Raw genomic sequence first — 19,763 nt, 5'->3', positions numbered from 1 at the left:
ACATTGTAGTATAAATGAAATATGAGTAAGCTATAATGAAATATACATAAAAATAGCTTGGCCTAGATTATTTTGTGAAGCTATAGAATAGATGAACATAGACTTCTGTCTTTAGCATGTCCTTGGTTTCATTGTTGAATGAATGATTTTATCATTCACACATCCGGGTGGATTTAGGTATTAAGGGACGATAATGTGGGACAGAAGAAAATTTTGTTTATTTATCTATTTCTGTGTGTGTGTGTGTGTGTGTGTGTGTGTGTGTGTGTGAAAGATATCAATGCAAAATTGTCAGTGGGTACAGCTGCATACAAATATTTAATCATTCCTAATGGATCACTTCCTGTTAAAGATTTGAAATAACTGTTTTGCTTGAATACAAAATAATGTGTGATCATATCATAATGTTTGTAGTTACCATACCAAATCATGTAATTATATAATGTAAACATATAATCATTATCTTGCAGTTGCTACATTATTAGGCATTCAATATTCAATATCAATGTATTGCCTGATCACTAGTTTTGCACCCCACCGCTCTCTCTCTCTCTCTCTCTCCTGGAAACTCGCTGATGTCCTCAACTAAATGGACGATCATGCCAATAATATTACATACTTACATACATAGTCCAAGCAAAGACGGCAGTGTAAGCATTTAAAAGGCCCCTAATATTAGCCATGAGTCATAGAGGTTTATGCCATGCCTAAGACAATTTTGTTTGGACTGAGCACTGCTGATTCTTGTGAGGTGGGCAGGCTAGGGGCCACTGGTATTCTTGTTGGTCTTTTAATCCCTTTACTAGTGGGATCCCTGCAAAGGCAGCCACCAACACTGAAACCTCAAGCTCAGAATCATCATTTCAGATGAATACCACATGGTGAGGCAAAACACAAATCCTCACTAGACTGGCTTTGAGGTCCTTGATCTCTCATTTGCACCCAGCCATGACTCAGAAATGCATGCTGCAGTCTGCACTAAAATAAGGAAGTACTTGTTGATCAAATCTAACCTTTTATCCCTTATAACTTGTGAAAATTATGGGCCAGCATGGTTTCTGAGATGCATTTTTTTAAGGCGCATATTGAGGCCTTTTCCAGTGCTAGAGAACAGGTTTATGGTTGCACTTAAATCAATACAGAGTTCTAGCTTTTGAATTAGTGTTATCTTTGAGTTAGCCTACTGTAGTTTTGAAGCCAGTGGCCAGAATTATAACAGTGAGATCCTACAGCCTGCGGGGTTTCTCGTTATCAGGCTACTGCTGACGCCGGTTTTAGCTCGCAGGAAGCAAATGGAAGTGTTAAATATTAATAATTGATTTAATTATTCTCCCCTATAAGTTTGGGGGGTAGAATGGCAGAGTCAGACCGGGACAGGGAAAGTGAAGTGGTCGTAGAAAGCAACCTGTTGCTTTTGAGGAAAGGTAATCTATTTGCCCTCCACCTGCAGTCACACGGGGCGACAACAGGAAACATTTGGCGGCTGCTGCTGCTGCTGTCAGACGAAGGGCTGGCCTCATGGTAATGACTGGAGTCAGGTATCCACCGGCCAGACCCAGTCTAGCCCACCACGGGAACGGGTTCAGACACGAAGCAAGGCGGTCCCGGTGACTCTCCGACACGGTTTCGCTTCGTTTTCTCACGAATGTCGCCGCTTTTCCCCCTGAAATCAAACTTTACTGAGCGGTAAAGTTTGAGGAAAATTTCCCGACGTCGCGCTCATGTGAAAGCTTCGCGTTTCAGAGCCAGGTCGCCACTCAGGTGTTTTGCTAACGTTACACAGGAGGACTTGTGTTATTTATTTATTTTTTCACCTTATTTCTTCCTTTCTCGCCACAAAACGCATCGAACTGGAAGAAAGTTGGCAGTGTTTTTTTTTTTTTTTTTCTTTTTTTTTTTTTGCGCTGTTTTGGTCTAGTTTCGCAGTAGCTCGCTTCAGTTTTCTACTTGGTTTCATTTTGAATATTTCATTGGACTTGCTGTATCAAGTGGCCACGTTGAAACAGGTAGGTCTATTATGGGCTGTTTTCAAACTCTCTTTCTCATCTCTGTAAATGTGTATGTGAGTTATGCAGGCAGGTTTGGTGTGCTGGTGGGTGGACTCCTCTTGAAACGGGGCCAGCTGGTGGAAATGAGTCCAGCCAGACAATTGGACAGCCTCACCAGCTGTTGACTTGCCTGACCTCTTAATATCATTAAAACCAAAGGGTTACATATTAATAAATACACTCTGACATACTGTATCAGTGCCGAAAATAGTGCACCTCTAATATATCCGGACATTGTAAGACTTTGCACAGGCACCATGGTTGACTAACCTTACAAAAAATGCTGTAAAATGCTTTTTTAAACGTTTGTTGTGTTTTATCCCCTAAAGTATGGCGCTGTACTGTATGTATACTTATAAAACTTACTGTAGTATTACTATGGGGTGTTTATTTTTCCTTAAAAGCTCCATCAGTACTGAAAGTTTTTGAGTAGTTATCACAGGGCCAAATAGAGAGTCAAGGTCTCTGTTGCACATCTGCAAGGCATAAGGGACAGTTTCATGATGCAATGGGTAAGGCTTTTCAGCTGATGGCATTTTGTGATGTTTTGCTGCTTGCTGCTGCTTCAGCTCTATCACCACACAGACACACACACACACACACACACCCACGCTACACAGAAACAGGATATCAAGTTCTGCATCTCACATTAACCACACATTTGTTTGTACACTCACATGTGTCTACTAATTCACCTGTCATAAAGCAAAATGCTGAGGTATTTCAGCACTTACAACCCACAGCTGGGCCAAGTCACTGTTACAGCTTTATTTGAAAGAGCCCAGGGCTGCCTTACAGCTCATCATACAGAAACACACACTTGCAGTGCTTAGCATGCAGCTCAGCGTGTGGAGCTTTATGAGCAGAGATTCCTGCAAGAGCTCCTGACATAGCTTTGCTCTGTCAGCCTGAAGAGGTGAGGGGCTTGAGGCCATATCCAGGGTGTGTAATTCACCTTACTGCACCTCTGGCTTATTTGCACTTTCAGGAAAGAGCTACTGTCTTGAGGGGTCTGTTAACAAGGGTCCTATTGCCTGTAGTTTCAAAGAGAAGCTGCGCGTATGTGGGGTCACTGTTGGGGTCACATGCCCTCAGAGAATACTGATGACGGGCAGTCGTGACAGAGTTCACCAAGGCCAAAAAGCTATGCTGAACGCAGCTTTTGACACGAACTCCTGTCCCCAGGTGCTGTCAGTCTGCAGATAAGATTTCTTGAAAGTATTTAACATTTAGGAAATTCAGCAGAGCAGTGGAAGTTTACCGATGTTGTACAGAAATGCTGGTTATCGTGAACGCAGCTTGATCAAGGTCAATTCTCTTGTGCAAGAATCAAACTAGATTTTGTAGTTGTGACACATAGCTTCTAATAACTTTTATACATGTTGGATCAAATGTTTAGATACCAACAAAATCACATATGGGGAAATGAGACTCAACTCCCTCCATCTTCTGCCCTGTCTGTTTGTGTTAAACAGAAAAGTTTTATCTCGGTGGCGTATGCGAAGTGTAGCAAAAAAAAAAAAAGTGCAGGTCGGTATGAGAGAATCTGCTTGTCATTTGCAAATCAGTTTGGTTTTGATACGAGTCTGCAGAAATCTGTCCTAATGTGCGAGAGGACGAGTGGGCGAGATAGCTGTAAAAGGCAGATAAAAGGGCATGAGAAACTGTGTGGTCGTCAGCACCACCAATCAGCTGGAGTTTTATCTTTTTAAATCGTACTGAAAAGAGCAGGAGAGAGTCAGACGTTGACAAGACGTAAGGGGATTAAAAAAACAGCCAGATAAAGGGGAGGGGAGAGAAAAAGCGACAGAGAGTGATGAAATCCACCACTACTTCTCCTGGCAAGCTGGCTGATGGATGAACGTTCAGCTGGAGGGAAATTTCTCACTGCCACATTGCCTTCAGCAGATCTCTTTGTATCCCCACTATAAGTGATACTGGATTATTCACGTCTCTCTCTCTCTCTCTCTCTCTCTCTCTCTCTCTCTCTCTCTCTGTCTTACATAACATCATCCTGAGAAGTGTAACCACCCTGTGACTGTAATGGGTTCATTTTCACCTTTGAGAAATGCTGTAATGGAGATGCAGAGTGCCATGTTACAGCCCAGTGGACATTTCCAATCTTTGTTTCTGGATTATGTCACCATGTCAGCTGTCAGCATACCTGAGCTACCAGCCATACCTAGGCCTTCAGGCATGAACTTGCAGGGTTCAAAATGAACCTTTTACACATAAAAACACAGCGATGTAAGCACGGCCCTAGGTGGTTATTCCAGATTATTTACTGGCCACCTGGCTGGCTTGTGACCCCAATTTTTTTTTTTCTTACTCATCAAACCCTAAATTTACCCACATTTGGCAGATAAATGGTGTGAATTTTGGACCCGGACTTGTAGTTGTCTGAATTTTATTAGGACATTGTTCCTTGTATGTTTCTTCTTTCCTTTTTTTGTGTGTGTGTATTTTATAGGCTGAATTTTGAGATGGGACAGTTTACATCATTTTGTGTGTATGAGAGACGGAGGTAGAGAGAGAGAGAGATGCTTTTCATGTGGAATCGTTTGTTTACTTATGACTGAGAAATTCTAGCTGACAGCTGGCGGGAGAGGGAAGATAAAGAAACATTTACCATCTTAGGTTTGCCCTCTCGCTGTCCCTCTCTTTCTCTTTAGACACAGTAAATCACCCTTTCTCTTGCACTGACACCACCAATGATATATATTAATCAAGCAGGCAGTGATTAGACTGTTAAATGTTGTTATTATTGGTGCAAAGGTAATGGCCTGAGAAGATTACATGAAGAAAGAAATAAGCCCTTTCTGACATGATGATGAAGTTAGCTTCTTAGCTTCCCAGCGTTTACCCAGCTCTTTATCATGGATTCCCTTTAAAGTTGAGTCTGCGAGTGCAGCGCCGTAAATCAGTGTTTTAACTGTCTAACTCTCTTTGTTGTGTAACAGCGATGGTAGTAGCTGTCCACACTTTGCTTTGCTTTGTGAAGCCAACTTTGTGAATGATGCGTTTGATCAATGAGTGTTCCCTTATTTCCAACACTATCCATGGTGCTTTGGGTTGCCATGGGGCTCCCATTCCATCTTTGCCTCTATAACCACCCCCCATAACGTGTTGATTTTTAACTATAGTGAATTGTCCACTTTTCTTGGTGCATTGTTGTAGAGAGACTGTGCGTCAGGCCTGCTGTTATCATGAAGCGTGCTTTGAATCGTATTTGCATTACCGCTTAACAGTTTGTTTAATTTTCTGGCATTTGCAGCCTATCTAGCGCATTTAATCAGTGTAGCCTATGCAATATAAAATCTGAATCCAGTGCCGCATGCTGTCTGCACACGCCAGCCATAAAGCTTGTGATCGAGCCTCTCAGGTATTCCTCGCACCAGCCAAAATTTCTTGTATGAAATGAAAACAGCTTCAGATCTGGAATTGGCAAAATGTCTGCTGAGCGATTAAGTACTTGTGTCCTTGCAGGGCTTCAGATGTTGTTCTGGCCAATGTTAGACAACTCAAACACTAATCCACTAATGCCGTTTGCCTGCCCAGGTCAGTAGAGTGTATCTTGACTCTCCAAGATGTGTTTACAACCTCGGTATGTTGACAAAGTTCTGCAGAACACTTTCGGTTGCCCAAGAGAGATGAAGGCATTCCTGTGTACCAGAGTGTTGACCGTGGTTTAACTGTAGCGGTGGTGATAGTGTCATTGACTGAGTTGTTAGTGAACCCCACAGTGTTTGGTCATGGGAACCATCCAAGACCTTTAACCCTGGTAAGGACGGATTTGGAAAGAGACACAGCTAAAAAAAAAAATCAATGTTAAATTATTACAAATGTTTGAAGTAGTTAATTTATGCTTTAATAGCTAACATTTATTGGAGGAGCAGATATATTAAGTTTGCCATATTTGGAAGCTCTGTTTATCCGCCTGAATATCATTTGTGGTGTCTATAGTACTTTTGAACTTAATACTGGTATTTGTGTTTCAAAGTAGGAGATGCACATGTATAATAGACAGATTTTGCAATAATTTTCACGAATATTCATATATTTACCAGCTTTGTCTATCTTTGTTTTCCCTTGGTTTTAGAAAGCTCCTCAGATAGTAATGTGTAAACTGTGGTTGGCTTACGTGGAGGCAGAGAGTTTAACAATCCCTTTGACCTTTCAACAAACCAACATTGATCAGGCTACTAGAAAAGAAGAAAAAACTCAAAATTTGAACAGGAAATTCTCATTTAAATGGTGAAGAATATTTTAGGTTAGCTGCCTAGGTTAAGAGAAACACATGTCTACCCTGCTGACAGTGAGCTAATTGCAACAGTGATTTTTTTTTTTCTTTCAGGTGAACACAGTTTTGGAGGTCAAAGGTCCTTGAGCCCGAGTCATGAATATGTACTCATGTGCTGAGAGGTTGATATATGTGGGCCCTAAAGGTTTATCCTCAACTTAAATATAACATTTAACTCTTAACATTTAGGTTTCACAGATTTCAGAAAGAGATTTGATATGAAAGCATTCCCTGGCTTCCTCACAGCTATAATTCCAGAGAGTGTAAGGGGGTGTGGATGGATGGATGAGCGCATTATCTCTAATTTCCTTCTTGGCGGGCTGGAATGTCAGCTTGTTTGTCCGCTCCGATAATGAGGAAGGAGGAAAGTTAAACATTAGATTGCCTGACTTGCGGGCTACAAGGTGACTAGACATCCTTGCAGAATAGGTTTACACAAAGGCTGTGTTTCAACACTGCGAGGTTTGAATGAGTTAGTATCTCCCCAACAGATATTTCAAGGTAAAACATTTCAGGGAACATCATATCTGTTGGGAGTTCAGATTGGCAGATGTCTTTGTAAGGTTGTACCGAGCTGTGCTGCTGAACTTTAATTCTGAACTAAGCTGCCGTGTGTTGTGTTGGATGATGTGTGTAATCTTGCTTGAGCTACGAGGCCTAGCGACACACAGACCTCCAAGCTTTTGACTCTATGACAATAGTGAAAATGAACCGAGACCGGATTAGACCAGTCCTGCATTCCTCTCCAAAACCTGTTTGACACACACACACACATGCACACACACACACACACACACACACACACACACACACACACACACACACACACACTCACTAATACCTCTGCACACAGACAGACAAACCACTGCAACAAGCTATTACACGTCGTGTGCACTCATGCTTAAAAAGCAGAGAGGACCAAACAGCTAGAATAGTGTTTGCAGGTGTGTGTGAAATCTCATTAGTTGAACATTTCAAAATATTTTAATCAAAAAAAGGTCAAAAAGCAGAAAAATATCACCATGAATGAGTTAGGGCTTGGCAATTAAAAAAAAATGACATTAATTATCGCAATATATTTTGCCTCAGTATAAACATTAGAACATGTTTAGTAAAAAAATCAATCAAAACACAGATCATGTAGCAAGAATAGAGGAAGGTCTAGTTTCACGCCCGGTCATGAGTGAGAAAACACACACCGCGTACAGGAAGTGCACTCTTGTTTTGGTGGCTAAAAAAAGATCAGCATAATGCTAATTATTAGTATTTTGGATTGTTCAGATTTCATACAAAAGCAAAAAGCTGTTTTTAAATGTGACAAAATAATAATTTGATATATGTCAAAAAAATGATTGATATAGACTGATAATGGTAATGCATTTTATCATGGTAATTTTTTTTTTTTTGCCGTATCGCCCAGCCCCAGAATGATTTTCAGTGTGTTTATATCAATTCTGTTTTTGGATGATTTCTCAGCATCGTGCTTACAGTGGTGAATATCATTTTTTTTTAAACTGTAGGCACACCAGTATGACACAAGTTTCAGGCGCATCTTGATCCTTGTGAAATCCCTCTTTGTGCATGTGTTTGTGCATGTGAGCCACTGAGAAATGAAGAGTGGCATTTAGACGTTGCAGAACTTTATTGTGGTGTCTCTCCATGCTCTGTATGTGTGTCAGGCCGCTACGTTTTGACGTAGATGCTGACAGAATGTTTATGTTGTGTGACACCCCGAGGTGTCTTGTCAGGACTTGTCAGAACAGGTGTCTCAAACTGTGATCCCTCCCTTCATTTCCCCTAATGCATGCTGTCTCATTCATCTTAACGTCTTCCTGTTACTTGCAACATTTTCCTAGTGATAATGTCTCTCCCTCGCTGTCTTGTCTCCTGTTTGTTTCTTTCATTCACCCTTATATTTTTGCTAGTTCTAGTTCCCACTCTGTCTCTGCCTGTGATGATTTGTCAGCTGTGTGGAATGTGTGGCAGGTTATGAGCCCTCTTGTCTTGTGTTGGCGCTTGCTCCTTCGTCAGTCTTTGTTTGAACAGACTCGCCACAATGTTGACCTTTCACGTCTTTACCTCACTTTCCCTTTTTGTCTGTCTTGCTCAAAGTTGGGTCAAGATGGCCATAAATCCACTTTAAAACAGAAGGGACAGTTGTTATTCTGTGATTGTTGATTCAGACTTTGAGTCACCTTCTTGTGTTGTAAATGGATCACAGGCACTTGTACAATATGTGTAGATTGTGTTTAATTGTATTTTTAAGTCTGCTTAGTCGACATGGCATGTAGGTCTCACATTACACTACCATCATTTACTTGCCATAAAGATACAGGAGAGACTGTAATGACCCTCAGTCAGGGGTAAAGGGCAGCTTTGCCCTTGGCCACACTGACTCTGTTTCCCATGCAGCCGCAGATAGCTTGTAATCTTCACTCTTAACAGAATACCACACACACTCTGCATTCCACTACAGTGTAATAGACTGGGGTTTGCTTGCTTATTATAGACACTAATGCATGTCTCTAAGCATTAATGCTCAATGCTTAAGGAGATAAAACTGTAGATAGGAGAGTTCACGAACGCCTTAACATGAAACCACAGTGAGTCAGCCAGTCTGGTTTACAGTTGGTGGGAGACAGTTGATGACCCATAGTCTCCTGCCTTTCAGCCTGGCACTTTTCGAGACTACAGCTGTACATGTTTAATTATATTTTTAAATGGGCAGCGTCTGGGCCATCTGTACAACCCAAATGCAATGCAAAGGGAGTCCTAATCACAGAAGTTTATATTACATTTAGGACAGTGATGTTACATCACTTTAGGTATTGGGTAATATATGTGAACATAAAAACAAAATCATACACATATTCAATATGACAATATATGCTAACAGTCAGAGAATATACATATAACCAGCCGAATAATCCATTATTAGCTTTTATTTACTCATTTTCTAAATAGAATTACAAGTATATAGTAGAGACATCTAGGCCAGAGTGGCGTGACCTCACTGACGCCAGAGCTTTTGTGATTTAACTGATAGACGCCTCAGAAAGTGATTTTTGTAGCACACATGTCCAGATGAACTAGTGCAACAATCTGACTTCTTCACGGTTGGATTAAATAGATAATCCTGCCTGTTAATCATACTGAGTGAGCCCAGCTTACTCACCGAAGCTGTGCAGCGCCTGCTCATTCTTCAGTCTCGCCCTGCACATCTATGTGCTGAATAACTGCATTAATCACTATAGGCCTCTCGATTGATTGGATGAGTGGATGACAGCAAGATTTTGTCATTCTGTCGAGTTTCATCTGCTGTATGGATGTATGGTGTATATATAAGGGCTGCAGAAATTATTTTCTCATCTCTCAGTTAATATTTTGAATGTGGAGGGTTGCCTGTATTTGTTAAAGGACAATATTAAGACATATGCACGTAAATATTAATCTATATTCAAAACAGTCAGTGAGCCCCTAAAGCCTTAATGGTTTAACACTGTAAATTCCATGGCACAATAAATAGTGGATCAGCCCATATGGAAAGTGTAGAGGGAAGGGATCAAGTACAGGCTCTGTGTGTGTGTGTGTGTCTGTGTGTGTTTGTGTGTGTGTAGGTGTATAACTGTTTCATTACCAGACGAGGGGAAGGATGCGTTTCGGGTAGAGCACAAGCGAAGGCTTAGACCACCCTACCACCTTCTGAACAGAGACTCTATTGTGTTGGTGTGTAAGTGTGTGTGTGTGTGTGTGTGTGTGTGTGTGTGTGTGTGTGTGTGTGTGTGTGTGTGGTACCTGACAGAAGGCCATTGATCCCTCCCAGGCCTCTTGTAGCTGTGAGAGTATGAATAGAAGAGATGTGAGAGAAGGAATTTGCTCCTTTGGGTGCTATTGTTACATCATTCTCCTCTGAACACGATTTGTCGATTGTCAGTGCATTAAACTTTTTTTAGTGTAACCACTGACTGAACACTGGGACCTATTGGAGATTTCTTTTGATATTCTCTTGCCTTTGATGCTGTGAAATGTACAGTACTTGTTCCAGTATGATCATTTGCGCATGCATCTGCTAGGTTAACGCGTTGAAAATGTGATTGGTGGGTTGATGGAGGCTTTGATGCTCTGAGGCGTAAATAGTACGTCGTGAACTTTTGCATTACCTCAGAAGCCTAGCGGCAGCGGGTCTGTCATGTCAGTGAAGTGCAGCAGTGATGAATGACTTGGAGTGATTCTACGACGTATGTTGTTGACTTTGATAATCCCCGACGCACTCTCAGGTCTACTATACTGTTAGCGCCGTGAGGCTGGAAACACACACATCACAGAAGAACACATACATGCGCAGAGGAACACGTGGAATGCGGTGTTTTCATTCCCGTGACCTGGAGTGTCAATCAGAGAAACCTTGCTCTGTTGGAGCTGGCCCATCCAAACACCACAAGTTCCACTCATACCACACACACATAGTCACGTACACAGGCGTTCACACACACACAAACAAGCACACACACACACAAAAAAAAAAATCCAATCTACCATGTCTCAGATTTATTTCTATCTAGATAAGCAGGATATCCATCTCCAATAATGCTATTTCTGCAGCATGGTCTGCAAAAGAACTTCAAATCAATAGCTGATGAAAAAGCACTTAACAACAATTCGCTCTGACCATCCCTCAAGCCAGAGAGTGATTGCCTCTTTTATTGCCTCGTCTCTGATTGAAGTTCTCTCCAGGAATTTGTTTTACAATTGGTTAGGTGTCTATTTCAGTAAGGCTCTTCCTGAGCGACAGCAAATGACGACAGCAGGGGATGTGTGAGATCAGAGATCAGGGTCGTTACGATTGGATGTCCTGTCTCCTGTTGTCTGGAGGACAGCAGTTTTTGTTCTCGTCCTGTTCCCAAACATGGATGGAAGGATATTTTCAATTTGCAGCGGCCTTGGAGCACCCACTCCCCCCGCACCTCCACCCCCGCTACCCTTCTCTCTCACCCCCTCAAGGAAAAGATTTAGTTCAAGCCCAAGTGCTATTGCTTTTTCTAAACCCTCTACTTTATTTTCATCTAGTTCAGTTCCAGCATTTACAGTTTACAGTAGTAAAGCCTTTCTCGTCTCACATTTTATGCGCTTGCTACACTATCGCTACACTGGTACTTCATAGAAGGAAGTGACTAGAAAATCCTGTGGTACTAATGCTGAATAGATACGGGGTAAGGGGGCATAGAGATGCTACTGGTGGTATCACTGATGACACTGAGCATACATGGCTGTGAACCAGCCCTCGGCATTTGAACTGTGCTCTCTAAGCAAAAATGATTCCAGCCAGGCGTCACTAATGCAGGTATTACAAATTAATGAAACCATTAACGTTAGTACTTGTACATGCACTGATATCACAGAGTGCTTTTGTAATTGAGGGCACACAATCCGACCCCCCCACCCTTGTTTCCCTCTCTTTCTGCTTGCTCTCTAGTATGCCTGCTCTTTCTCCCTGAGAAATGGAGCAGAAACATCAAAGTACCGTGAAGCAGGGTGGCCAGGGGTCTAACAGCAGTGTAATTGCATCATTGCACAAAAAAACAGAATGTCACTGGGTGGCCTTTTTATGACCCCCACCACCCCCTTAGTCCTGAAGCTGTTTTAGAAACCTGGCATATGCTGAACCACGTTGTGTGTTCAGTGACCAATATTTACAGAATCAGCCCTTTCAGAAAAATACTGCTCATTGATCTGTCACCGCAACCCCTTAACTTAATGTACAGTGCATCCTAGTTTATTTTAGACAAATCACTGCTCCTGCCTCCACACACATACACACACACACACACACACACACACTACACACAGACAGCAGGTGTATTGTCAATGACCGTCGCTCCTTTATAATGACAGACTATCAAGCATGACTGTTCATCAGAGAAGCTTATCATTGACTCTGATATCTGTGACTGTGGGGTGATATTTTTGCAGCACTCTGGTCAGAGAGAGTCTCGTGACTGAAAGGTCACAGGTTTTGAATCCTTCTACAGACTGTTGCTGCAGTTGGGTCGCTGCCTGATTTGAACTAAGCATGCATAGGACCACATTTTACAGCATGGTGTTAAGTTTAGAGCGCAAGGTAACCCCAAGTGCCTTATCAGTGTTACCATTTGAATTAACAACAAAACATTTAAGGTAAGCATGGATGATATTTTTGTGAGGATTCAGTTACATAACAGGGTAACATTTCATTTGAAGGGCTTTTGACGAGACTGACATAACGCTGTCATTACCTTGTCATGATAGCTGTCATGAACATTAAAGAGTATTTATGACTGTCATTAAATGCCATTCAGTCAATTATATCACTTTCAAGTTGACAGTGCCAGGGATGTGTTTGTCATAACAACATGACACTTGTCTTTGTCTTTACAATTTGACATTAGCCAAGGTTATGACAATTGGCAAAAGCTGTCTCTGATGTCACTTACAATGAAAAGTTGATGTTTGGTTATAACAACTTAAGACTAGCCAAGGTGCTAAAACCTGCCATAAACATGATATAGCGGGTGTACTTACAGATATTTGGTGGTGTCGTAGTGCCAGCCTGCTGGTCTTGGTATACCAGACTAGAGCCCTGGAACCCAGCATGAAAACCCATTCTGATGTGTGGGGGAATTCAGACACTGCTAACAGGGTCCGTTATGCATAAAAGTTCTCAAATCAATATGAAAACAACCTAGCCTGCTCCAAATACCACATTTTACCTACCGCTGTGTCCCATTAACCAACACAGAGTCACAATGTGTTCACAACAGCTACAGGAAAGAAATGATAAATGAATCAGAAGGAATAATAAAATAACATTAAATGAGAGAAGGAAACTGGATTTTTTTCCCCAGAAATGTTTCAAATTTAAGTTCTAAGGCAGGGATGTCAAACTGTTGCCATGGAAGGCCAAGAGTCTGCATGTTTTCATCCCAACCAAAAACTCCACCAGGTGATTTCACTGATCACCTCACCTTCAAGCAGAGAGAAAGGACTAATTAGTTAAATCACCTGGTGGAGTTTTTGGTTGGAAAAAAAAAAAAAAAACACTTCAGCCTCTTGGCCCTCTGTGGCACATGGCTGGACACGTGGTTTAAGGCATCAAGGTCTCCAGCTCCTTCATGGGTTTTTTATACTTTTGCATCATGTTGAGTGTCTAAACTGTGTTTCATATCTAGACAGGACACACTGGATTATGGGTACAATGGTAGGAGCTTTATCACAAATTTTTATGTGAGGCTGTAAAACATGGGTATAAGAGCATGTTTGGTCTGAAGTGGGTAGCGACAGCTGCTGTCTGTCCCTGTGAAAGTTGTCCTTGATGCTGAAATGGCCGACACTCTGACCTCTGGCAGTGCAGTGTGCCAGTGTATCCATCTCTGAGTGGACTCACCAGTAGCTAGTGCCCAGTCACCTGTAGACAGTGTGTAGGTGGTCTAGCTTCCTAGAGTCTGTGTTATGCATGGGTAGCTTAGCAACTTTGCATTCAGTGTCCCTGCTTCACCATTCATGTTATGTTTTATGAGTCAGTCTGAAGTAATACAGAGCCACAGGAGGCAGTGACTATATGGGAGCGCTCCCCATCAATTACACTGATTGTACTTTAGCCTTTTCCTCTGTTAATGGGTGTGTTGGCGTGTCTTTTCAGGGAACTCTTTTCTATGCACTCAGAGAAATGAAATGCTAATGCTTTTCCTTGTTTGGGATTTACTCTGTTTGAATATAATGAAAAGACTTTCTCTTATATGCGTGTTAGTGGATACTACTGAGCACAGAAATAGTTTGTTGAGAAGTTCTTCTGGAACACCTTTTGATTAAGAGATAAATATATAAATAAATAATGCAGCCTCTTGCAATTTGCAAGTAATATTGCTGAAGGTTGCCATTTCCATTTCAGTATACAGTAAAATATGCATGCCTAACTTGTATGTATTACCTGTGTTTGTGTGCGTGTGTGTGTGTGCGTGTGCGTGCGTGCGTGCGTGCGTGCGCGCGTGTGTGTGTGTGTGTGTACATGTGTATCAGAGAAGGCCGCAGGCATTGAGCTATGCAACTAAGTGATTCCTTAGTTTAGTTTTTCATTCCAGACACCCCACTGTTTTCCCATCTGTTCCCACAGAGCTAATGTCACTATGCTAGCACTCGGCATATAGACTTCATGGTACCCCACTAGGCAAACATACATTCTTATACAAACACACACACACACACACACAAACCAAGGGATGAGGAATGTTAGTAGTGAATCCATGCAGTCAGGCTGATTGACTGAGAGGCTGCTACTGTTAGCTCCCGATTCTTTTGTTGAAAGCCCAAGGACAGACCGGAGTCAGTCTTCAATTTTCTGATGCAATATTTATTATGGTCACATATAAGCAAAGCAGCGCTGGTCTCAGTGTGACAGAGCTCCCACAGGATCTCAGTCAGAAAGCGCGTCGATATCAGGAAATGATACACATTTATGTTCTTGGGCTTGGGCCTGCCCCGTACATAGGTTGGACTTAAACGCAACCGAGAATAATTGGCCAGTTACCCGGACATGGACAGGCCAACCACTGTCCATGCCTTGTTTCTGGAATGTGTGATGCTATGTGTGTGAATGTTGACTGGGCGTGTATCTAATGCAACAGACCTAAATAACAAGATAGAGAAAGCACATCTGGCTCCTGCTGTGTCTGTCCTCTGTTTAGCAGCCAAGCTGCCCTGAACTATGTAATACATTGGATAATGCAAGAAACATTGAACTATACGGCCAATTGTAACAATCCCCCTTTTGACATAATTTTATTATGTCAACAAAGCTAGGTCAGAATGTTATTCTTCATTGCGGTACCGCTTTAGGCGGAAAACCAGCCAGTCAGCCCCCCCAAACTGCCAGTGATTCCCAGCCTAAATAAGCAACACAATCAAGCATCGGGTTTTAATGCCCCCTTTTGGTATACTCTTATTTTATCAACAACAAAAACCCATAATTTAAATCTTAAGCAGAGGCATATGTTCCTACCTTCCTAGCAACCTATATGTCAGCAGATATGTGTAAGCTGGCTATGTGTAAGTGTTATTAGCAACTATCAGCAGCAATTCTTCTTGCACAGTTTATGGAAAACAGTAAACATTTCTATGAAAGCCTATAAGTCTCACGCCCCTATGTGTATGCGAGTATATGGTTATGTATTAGCATTAGCGTATATCATGTGTCTATATGGGGTTCAGGGATACAAAAACGGTCTTCTTGGTTGTTGTAGTCGTCTTCATCCAGGTCCACTTCAGTCTCGTCCTCCCCGGGCTCAGGGAGGGAGACCACAGGAATCATCTCTCTGGGGTGTTAAATTAATCTATAAGGAGGTGGTGCAGGGAATTTATGCAGAAACTATCAAAATTCTCCAATTTTCGAATGCAGATCAAGCCAATCAGCTAAGGGATCCCTAAATGTTCTGCCAATTCTTCTGATGTGGTCTTTAAGCTATAGAGCTTTCTTTTGATACAATTATTGAGTCCATTTACATTTTGAGAAATGATAGTCAGATCCCCCATATCAATAAAGTCAATTACTATCTTTCAGGAAGCCTCTGTATCAGAAAAACTCCCCAGCCCTTTCCGCTCTCTCTGAGCTTTAATATTTTAATGTGTTGTCATTTTAGACTAATTCTTCTTTTATTTTTCCATAATCCAACACATCTGCATATTGTCCTTCATAACCCTGAATTTATTTATGTTGTCTAAATGTAAATAGCCTTTATTGCAGTCTGTCACACAACTTGTTTCTTGCAAGAACTTTCCATGGAAAGTGGATGGTTCTAATATTTCCAGACTATGTAATCTGAGCTCAAATTATGTGTGTGCATTTCATGATTCCAGTAATTCAAAGGCCTATCATTTAAAGCTGCTATTAAAGGTGGTGTAAATGCTTCTTGTGTGTGTGTGTGTGTGTGTGTGTGTGTGTGTGTGTGTGTGTGTGTGTGTGTGTGTGTGTGTGTGTGTGTGTGTGTGTGTATGTGTGTGTGTGTGTGTGTGTGTGTGTGTGTGTGACTGTGAGTAAAATAGAGAAAGAGAGAGAGACAGGCCCTGTATCCTGTCCATGGTGCGAAATATTTAGTGATATCCTTTAAATGGCGTTGTCGCCAATGTTATGAGATAAGGGCTGTCCCTTTTGAGCACGCACAGTGACCTCCACTATACGCTTGCTGACGTAAGTACATAAGTACTTCTGTTGTGTGTGAATGCTATTTTTTTCTGGTTTAACTGAGGCTTCAGTTGCTTTTAAACTGCTTGTCATATATTTTTTTTTAATCTTGTTGTTAGTTGTTTCTCCTTTATTCTTCTGATGAAACGCTGGAAATGGAAAACCCCCATAATTTTGTTATGCTTTTGGCATAATGACAATTAAGATTTCTGATTTCTGATATCTGCCGCATTGTTGCCTCACGTCCATAGTCTCATGGTACAATATTCAAGATTCAAGATTCATCTTTGTCACATGCATGAATGTACAAGTACAGCAGCAGTGAAATGCAATGGTAACAACCCCAGCACTGTGCTAGTGAAATAGATAAAAACAGAAATAAAATAGAAAGTATATATACACTCCTATATACAATTATGGCCATCTCCGTGTCTAAGTGTGTCCCAGTCAAGGTCAAGTGTCCAGTCAGTGTCAGTAGGAGAGGTTCCTAAGTCAGTCCGAACCTCAGTCAATGTTCTGTCGTCTGGGTCCTGGGTCAATACACAGTGGGTCTTGTGTATCCAGTCACTTAGCCTGTTGTCTGTTAACCACATCTTCACACAGTGTGATGTAACTTCAGCCACCTTAAATGGTCCCTTCCATTTCGGTGTCCTCTGCACCTGACTATGGCAACCTGATCTGGTTCATGCAGGGCATAGTAGAACCATGCTGTGGGGGCGGATAAATGTCATAATCATATTGTGGAACACGGAAGTCTGGTGGGTGTGAGTAGGTCGGACAACGTGCAGCCCAGTGTCTGTAGCCTCTGCATGTGTAGCATGTATCATCTCTGCTTGGCCTTGATTTGGGCTTGTGATCGTATAGTTTGCCTCGCCAAACGTTTTTGAACCAACAAGGTCTGTTCTGTTTTACTGCCTGTGAATGAGGGTAGGGTGTTAGTTCCGGGTGAGGGCTGTAAGGCACCTGAGGAGGGGGCTGCACAGGGGGTGGCACTTGAGGAGGAGCCTGTTGGAGAAGCTGTTTAACAGATGCTTTATTCTGTTTTTCTTTATCTCTTATCTCCCTTAGTTGTGATTTAACCAACTGTGTCTTAAGGGAGAACAAATCTTTTTTCTCCTGAATGCGTTGCTCAAGCTCATTATCCAGGTATTGAGTGACATGGGCCGCCCACATGTGATAGTTCATGACAGGCAGTCCTACCACCTTTTTGAGTGCAGCTTGTGTAGACGGGGGCACTGAAGCCTCAACTGCTCCCCTAAATAGCAATTCAAGAGTCTCATTGTCAACAGGATCTTCACCAGTTCTGTCCTGCCACATTTCCCGTACTCTAAGTAAATACGCAGCCCCTTTCTCATCCTCATCAGGTGGGATGCGACTCAACTCAGCTGACCGCATCTGCACCGGAAACTTTTCTCTTATGGCAGGCCAAAGGGAATGAACCAAGTGACTCAAAGGCACATCGTCTGGGTCTGCATCAGTCAGACAGTGTTGCTCTATTTCTCTCAACATTCCCAAGGACGTGCAAGTTGCAAACACACGTCTGAAATCACCCAGAGCAGGGACTACGCCTGCGCATGTCTCCAAAAATGCCTTTATCCAAGGCGCGCCCCCTTTGTTGATGTCAGGCAGCTTGGTCTTAATCAGTGTTGTGTCTAGTAGAGAAAAGGGCGAATAAGAGGTGGAGGCGCGGCCTCCAGTGGTGGTTGCTGTCACTAAAGGCATTTGATGGTGACGACGATGGGTGTCTGAACAAGTGTTAATGTTGCCATGATCATGCCTGTGAGGGTGACGTGATGAATCAACAGATACTCTCCCATCACGGAGCCCTCTTCGCTCAACAGCAAAGGGTGCCCCATGTACAGTGGTGTCACCACCTGCAGCTCCAGGGCTGTTCACGTATTCATGTTCAGACGGTGTAGCGTCTGATCGAGATTGTTCTGTTGGGGGCTCAAAGGTATCAGACAAAACGACTGAAGTAGGTAGCTCTACTTCTGCCATAGCAGAAGTGGTATTTGGAGGCGTGCTAGTTGTTTTCGAGCTGGTGGGTTCACTTTGAGGCATCTGGTGTTGGATTGCTTCCAACATCGCCCTTGCCTCAGCGAAGGGAGGGGGCGAGGTTGTGGGTGCCGGAGCAATCTCAGTTGCTTTTGGTGAAATTGTTTTGTCTCTGGGCCTGGCACATTGAGTCTGAATTGTTTTTGTTTTGGACGTGTTATCTCTAAACTCGGCACAGTGTGTCTCCGGAGAAGTCAAGGTCTTAACTGGCACCTCGTGAATGGGGAATTTAACTTCTCCCAAACAACACTGGCAATTAGGCAGAAATGTTTCTGTCCTTTTTGCTTCTTTTTCTGCCCATCCTCTTTGCCATACTCCTGTCTCATGAAATTTTGCTTTTGCCTCCTTTGTAGCTTTCTTACGCCACCTCTTTACTGTTTCTAACAGCACCGACCAGAAGGAGCCGGGTTTACAGTCCTTCCATTTGTCAATAACCTTTTGCAACATCATTAAATATGTACACGTGTTATTCAGAGAGGGTGAATGGCACAGTGCCCGAGTGGGGACCCGATTAAGAAGCTTCTACACGGAGCCTAGTGCTCTGTGCGCTTAATCGCTGGGGGTTCTCCCAGTCTAACCACTCGTTTTAATTCACCACCTCTGCAACACCCTAAACTAAAAAATCCCCGTTCTAATCTATTCCAATGCCCCCCTTTCAGAACTACTTGAGATCTGTGTCAGTGCAGGAATTCTCGACCAGTCTCAACTGTTCGATACACTGCCACATGCACAGTAAAAACATCAATCAAGTAGGAAACCACCCCACATTGGTATGAAAAATAACAAACTTTCCCTGTATCCTTATTGAACCTTAGGCCTGTTGTCTACAGAAATACAGGAAATTTCACCTAGTGGCATCAGGATTTTCCCCGACATCAGAACCTTTTCCCGACATCAGAACTTTTTCCTGACATCAGAACCTTTTCCTGACATCAGACTTTCTCTGTTCTCTGGTCTCTGACTATTTGGCAATAATCCGGCATCGGACTATTTGGCAGTCACTTTAAGTGGAAACTCTAGCGTCCTATAAAACCTTTAGATTTTAGAATTTAAATTAGAACTAGGGCACTTATTCACCTTCCCTCACGTGAGTCTATGTGTTTATACTTTACATGTGACCATTCAGTTGATAACACAGTTATTTATTTTC

At 42.3% G+C, this 19,763-nt stretch overlaps 1 protein-coding gene across 3 annotated transcripts in view; it reads left to right on the top strand.

Annotated features, from left to right (window-relative positions):
* The first annotated feature begins 1,380 nt into the window (after positions 1 to 1,380).
* The window catches only part of palm3 (paralemmin 3), a 34,353-nt gene continuing 15,970 nt past the window's right edge, over positions 1,381 to 19,763 (top strand). The window contains exon 1 of one of the 3 annotated variants that reach the window (XM_030058904.1): positions 1,381 to 1,424. The gene's annotated coding sequence lies outside the window, so the exon portion shown is untranslated. Of the gene's footprint in view, positions 1,425 to 1,470; positions 2,007 to 19,763 lie in introns of those variants that run through there. The other 2 variants (XM_030058891.1, XM_030058896.1) reach the window with 2 other exon arrangements.

Source organism: Myripristis murdjan, chromosome 1 (genome assembly GCF_902150065.1).
Source record: "Myripristis murdjan chromosome 1, fMyrMur1.1, whole genome shotgun sequence".
In the NCBI taxonomy this organism is placed as follows: Eukaryota; Metazoa; Chordata; class Actinopteri; order Holocentriformes; family Holocentridae; genus Myripristis; species Myripristis murdjan.
Note: the sequence above shows the minus strand (reverse complement) of the source record. Positions and strands in the feature narration are given on the sequence as shown.